The sequence below is a fragment of the Mirounga leonina genome, unplaced genomic scaffold (genome assembly GCF_011800145.1).
Source record: "Mirounga leonina isolate KUSES-001 unplaced genomic scaffold, KU_Mleo_1.0 Mir_91, whole genome shotgun sequence".
Taxonomy (NCBI): domain Eukaryota; kingdom Metazoa; phylum Chordata; class Mammalia; order Carnivora; family Phocidae; genus Mirounga; species Mirounga leonina.
In genome coordinates, this window is record NW_023270839.1 from 21811998 (window position 1) to 21817997 (window position 6000).

The window sequence follows — 6000 nt, forward strand, 5'->3', positions numbered from 1 at the left end:
TTCTGGAACCCAGGATTTAGGGTTATTCCACCCCAAATCTACCCTTCATTCTAAGATGGCCCCCAAGATCCCTACCTCTCTGGTATACATGTTGTGTAATCCCTTCCTCTTAAGTGTGGGTGAAACTGTGATTAGGATGGATTTTCACACGCATGATTGAATTACACCAGATGACAAAGGTGAAGGACTTTTGCAAATGTAGTTGATGTCTTAAATGAGTTCATCAAAAAGGCGATTTTCCTGGGTGGGCATGGCACTCGGGTGATCCGTAAAAAGGGACTGTACTCTTCCTAAGAGAAGAGATTCAAAGTTTAAGAGGGCCTATAGAGGGGGCCACATGGCAAGAGAGGCTTCCAGTTGTTGAGAGTGGTCCCCAGGCAACAGCCAACAAGAAAACAGAGACTTTAGTCCTACACCTGTTAGGAACTGGATTCTTAGCAACCTGAATGCACTTGGAGTGGATCATTTCCTCACTGAGCCTCTAGATGAGGTTGTAGCAGCGAACACCTTAATTTCAGGCTTGTGAGATCCTAAGTAGAGGACCCAGACAAAATGTGCCAGACTCCTAATCCACAGAAAGAGTGAGATGATAAATCTGTCTTGTTTAAGTTACTGAGTTTGTGGTAATATATGATGCAGCAGTAGTAAACTAATACAGGTCCTGTAAATATTACTCCAAGTACTTCTCCTTTGTCAATTGGCATAATATTAAGCTTCGTCAGTAGGAGGCGCTGGAGAAACATTTCAGGGGGAATTTGGGTTTTTTTTCCTTCCTCTTCCTGATTTCCCTGTGCTTCTCTTACGAGTGCTCCCATAGTCTGTTCTGCCTCTGCAATGCCCAGCTTTTGCTGCATGCACGGTTTCTGCAATGCCCTGCTTCTTCAGGTTCCCCCAGCCAGTAGCACATGGTACCTCCCTGCAGGCAGCTTCTCTCAGCATTCCCTAGAGTGGCTTTGCAGTGAGTTGCAAGGTGAAGCATCTGCCTGCACCTGGGGGTCCTCAGCAAGTTCTGCTGGCATGGTACTTTAGGAAACTTCACTGCCATCCAGTGAGCCATGGCAATTCTGTCTCCAGGAAGATCTAGATCTTAGTTTGGTGAGGTTGGGAAGGATTGTACTTGGATTTGCTATGTTAGCACCAGGTTGTGACTGTTCTTTATATCTGCTACTTTGTTTTCTTTATTTTTATGTTTTTAATTTATTTATTTGACAGGGAGAGAGACAGCTAGAGAGGGAACACAAGCAGGGAGAGTGGGAGAGGGAGAAGCGGGTCTCTGAAGCCCGATGTGGGGCTTGATCCCAGGACTCTGGGATCATGACCTGAGCCGAAGGCACACACTTAACCGACTGAGCCACCCAGGTGCCCCAGTGTATCTGCTATTTTAAAATTCTTTAGAGTTCTCTTTATTTCTTACTGGCTACTCCTGCATTACTCCAGTGTCTGTTATAGTGAATAATTCTCTCTCTTTTTTTTTTAAGATTTTATTTATTTATTTGACAGAGAGATAGAGAGAGCACAAGTAGGCAGAGTGGCAGGCAGAGGGAGAGGGAGAAGCAGGCTCTCCGCCAAGCAGGAAGCCCGATGTGGGGCTCGATCCCAGGGCCCTGGGATCATGACCTGAGCCGAAGGCAGCCGCTCAACCGACTGAGCCACCCAGGCACCCCGTGAATAATTCTTTATACTAAACTTTCCCCATTCACATTACTGGATGGGTTCTCTCTCCTGTGATTGGACCCTTGGTTGAATTGTGTTATTTAACAGATTTGGTGGCAGTGACAAAGCTGGAATTCCTGACAAAGCTGGAATCCGTGGTAGGACTCTCTGGTTGGAAGCCAGGGCCAGCCAAGGGAGCCAGTCACTGCTCCAGTTGAGTTACTTCCTGAGGCTGAGAGGAAGGAGGGACAAAGACCCGATTTCTCTTTTACTCTCGCCTTCCAACCTCCCAGCCTCCAGTCCCTACCAGTGCCCCCTACTGGCCAAACCCAGCTGGAAGCCATATGACACAGGGACCAGGGAACACAGACCACTTTGATACAGAGCAGAGAAAGGAAAGGTAAGGAATGGGTCTATTAAAAAAAAGAAAATTGCAGGCCCCAAATGGTGTCACTTAGAGTTCCCAAACCAGAGCATAAGACCCAATCTAATTGCATTTTCAACATCCCCAAGAAATGTGGCCTTCACTGGTCAGTCAGGAAATGTTTCCTTTCATCAGTGCCAAGGAGTCTGTCAACTGGGCCCTCTCCATTCCCCCAAAGAAAGATGAGGTAATCTGCATGAGAAGACCCCTTGCTTTTCTCCTAGCAAACAGCTTCTTCTGGAACAATCCTTTTGTTTTGTTAGTAATTTTCTTATCCCCGCCCTCTGTCTATAAAGACCTTCCATTTTGTACAGCTCCTCAGAGTGCCTCTCTGCTTGCTAGATGGGGTGCTCTCCCACCCATGAATTGTTTAATAAAAGCCAATTAGATCTTCAAATTCACTTGGTTGAATTGTGTTATTTAATAGATTTGGTGGCAGTGGTGGGATCCAAAGCACATTTCTAGCAGCATTTGGAGACAGTGGGAATCACAAGTGTGGTGTCTGCAAATCCCTTTGAGTTCACTGTCTTTCTTGTGTTTTCCAAGGGAAGCTCCTCTTGGTCTCAGTTTTGCTCTGTTTTGTGTTTGAGCTCTTCGTCTAATTGGCTTTTCTTTGCAGGGTGGGTCAGCTTGAGCTGGCAGACAGTTATGCCCAGGTCCAGTTGAGCTGGCATGTTTGCCTGGAACCCTACTGAGGTGGCAGAAGAGTCTGCTCAGAGCTAAGCCTCTAGACTCTCAGACCGCAATTCCCCAGGTGGAAAACCCCAGCAAGATTCCATGGAAAATGGTGGTGGTGTGTGTGCACAAGGCCTTCTTTTGGCCAGGACCCGGTACTACTATTATATTAAAGTGAAGATTTGTCTGTCTTATTTTGTGTAAGTAAAGGCTATTGATAGCAGGATCTCAGAGGCTATAAAGCTGTAAAAATTGGTGGACATGTGTCGAGCACTCAAAGGCTATTAGAGGGGCACCTGGGTGGCTCATTTGGTTAAGCATCTGCCTTTGGCTTAGGTCATGATCCCAGGGTCCTGAGATTGAGTCCCGCATCAGGCTCCCTGCTCAGTGGGGAGTCTGCTTCTTCCTCTGCCTCTGCCTTTCTCTCTGTCTCTCATGAATTAAAAAAAAAAAAAAAAAATCTTTAAAGGCTGTTAGAGAGTTGATCACCTGAAGAAGATTCTTGTGATAGAATAAGTTGGTCACAGAATGGGTTAGATTGACACCACCAACCGCAAGAAAACTTCCATGCCACGAGGTACACTGTAAAGCACACACAATCCACAACCCTGCCACACACCCCTTTTAGGTACTAGTTTGGCTCCGAAAAGCCCAAAGGTTTAGCTAATGAAATCCTTAAATTCTGAAGAGTCAAGCACACTACCTTCTGGCATGCCTGTTTATTTTATGACTAAGAACCATAGTCCCAGAAGTTGTAGATATCTAGCAAGATAAAACAATTTATTAAAAATAACCTAGAATTACAGAGGCCACTATAGGGAACGTTCAATTAGACAAACTTATTCATTTAAGAAGTGCACTTGAAAGCAAGGATTCCCAAATTAAACAGAATGGGATGACTATTTTTTTATTTTTTAAAAATTTTATTTATTCACTTGAGAGAGAGAGAGAGCACAAGCGGGGGAGGGAGAAGCTAGACAGAGAGAAGCAGGCTCCCTGCAGAGCAGGGAGCCCAATGCGGGGCTTGATCCCAGGACCCCGGGATCATGACCTGAGCCGAAGGCAGACGCTTAACCGACTGAGCCACCCAGGCGCCCCCTAATAAAAAAAAAAAATTTTTTTAAGGCCTTCTCCCCTAAGTTAAATGTACCCAGAGGAAAAGAAGACTTTCTTATGGGTAGATATGTCAGTCCTTTGATATTATTTAGGCAACAATCCAGTTCTTTAAGAAATGAAAAATGGCTCTCTGTGTTTTACACATCTAGTCAGTACAGGACCAGAGATGTGCTTCCAAAAACAATTCAAAGACCAATCCTTTGTGTTTTTTACCAATCCCAAAACTTCCTTTATTTATCTCAAAAGGCTTGTAAGTGTTGTAAAACTTCTGGCATTAAGAGAAGGAAAGTCCTTCTTGAAAGTGTTTGCATTTTCCTTCTGTACCTTCACACTCAATGCACAGTGTTCTGCCTGGTCTTTTCTAGGAATTCTAAATCTAGTCCATCTCCTTAAAATGCAAATTCCAGGGAGGTAATACTTACCAAGTAAAAACAAGGAGGAAAGTCCACTTAAAACTTGACTTGCCAAGGACAAATACAAATCTTAAGGGTCTTCTCCACAAATCTATCATCTATCTATCTACCTATCTATACATTATTATTTTTTTGGTTTTTCTTTCTTTTTTTTTTTTTTAAGATTTTATTTATTTATTTGAAGAGGAGACACCGAGAGAGGGAACACAAGCAGGGGGAGTGGGAGAGGGAGAAGCAGGCTTCCCGCTGAGCAGGGAGCCCTAAGCCGGGCGCGAGGTTCCATCCCAGGACCCTGGGATCATGACCTGAGCCGAAGGCAGATGCTTAACCAACTGAGCCACCCAGGCGCCCCTATTTTTTTGTTTTTTCAAGGAGTGTATTTGGGCCGACCTGGGGACAGGGAGGCTCTGCATCTAAAGGGAGGTGTTGGGTTTCTTGGTGGTGAAGCGTGGCTTGTGCTGGCAAGGTAGGACACCGTGGGGTAGCGGGAATTTGATCTTGGAGTCCTGGAAGTGTTTGCTGTTGGGTGGTGCTTGCTAGCTGCAATCTCCTTTACCTTAGTGAGCTGGCTCAAGCGCACGTGGGCTCGGTGCCGGACACCCATGTCTTGGTAGGACGGGGTGACAGCGCCCACAGTGGTCAGGTCCTGGTACTGCCGGTACGTGTTGCGGGTGCCGCTGTGGGAGTCACAGCGCGGCCCGAGGCCAAAGTTCTTCACCCGCAAGGGGGATTTCTCCAACGCCTGTCCACAGTGGACAATTTCCCCTGAAGACTTCTTCCTCTTCTTCAGCTGAGACACAAAGTGATGAAGGATAAAAGACAACAAATGTTCACTTTGAGCCCAGAAGGCTGACCAATAGCCTGCACAGTCTTGACAAGGATCAAATAGGTGCTGGCTGCTGCCTTCTAAAGCGTCTCCTGCCTGCCTGTACATCTCATCGCTAGTGAATATCCAGCTGAATGATAAGCACCAAAGAAATCTTGGGCAAGTTTTAAGAGTAGAAATCCAAAGAAGACATTTCTGATCTAATACTCCCTGCACGTCCCCTCCCCCTTGAACGCTAAGCATGTAACCCCCAGCTTCACACAGCCACAGTGCAGCTGTTTTCTGCCCATGGGTCCTGTCCCCGCGCTACTTAAATAAACTCACTAAGTTGTTAACATAAAACATCTCAAGAATGCTTTCTTGACTGTCACACTCAACAATCCCACGACAAAAGTACCAGAAGTGGACTGGGCAACAATGTGATTAGGTGCAAAAATGTGCATGCGATAGGGGCGCCTGGGTGGCTCAGATGGTTAAGCGTCTGCCTTCAGCTCAAGGTCATGATCCCAGGGTCCTGGGATTGAGCCCCACATCGGGTTCCTGGCTCAGTGAGGAGCCTGCTTCTCCCTCTCCCTCTGCCTCTCTCCCTGCTCATGCTTTCTCTCTCTCTCTCTGTATCTCTGTGTCTCAAATGAATAAATAAAATATCTTTTAAAAAAAATGTGCATGCGATAGAGGGGCAGAGGACTGCATTTGGGGGTGGGGAGGCAGTGCCCCTCCACCTTGTACTCTTGAAATGTGCCTGAGGCCTTCATGATGCACTCTCCGCTCTTGCCCCCACCCACGAAAGGTCGTAAGTATATTTCTAAAAAGCTTTAGCCAGGGCGCCTGGGTGGCTAAATTGGTTAAGAGTCTGTCTTCTGGCTAAGTGTCTGCCTTCCGCTGGGGTCATG

The 6000-nt window shown here is 46.3% G+C and overlaps 1 pseudogene; it reads right to left on the reverse strand.

The window, feature by feature from the left end:
- Window positions 1–4694: 4694 nt before the first annotated feature.
- On the reverse strand, window positions 4695–5475 carry LOC118003557 (annotated as a pseudogene).
- Between the last annotated feature and the right edge of the window lie 525 nt (window positions 5476–6000).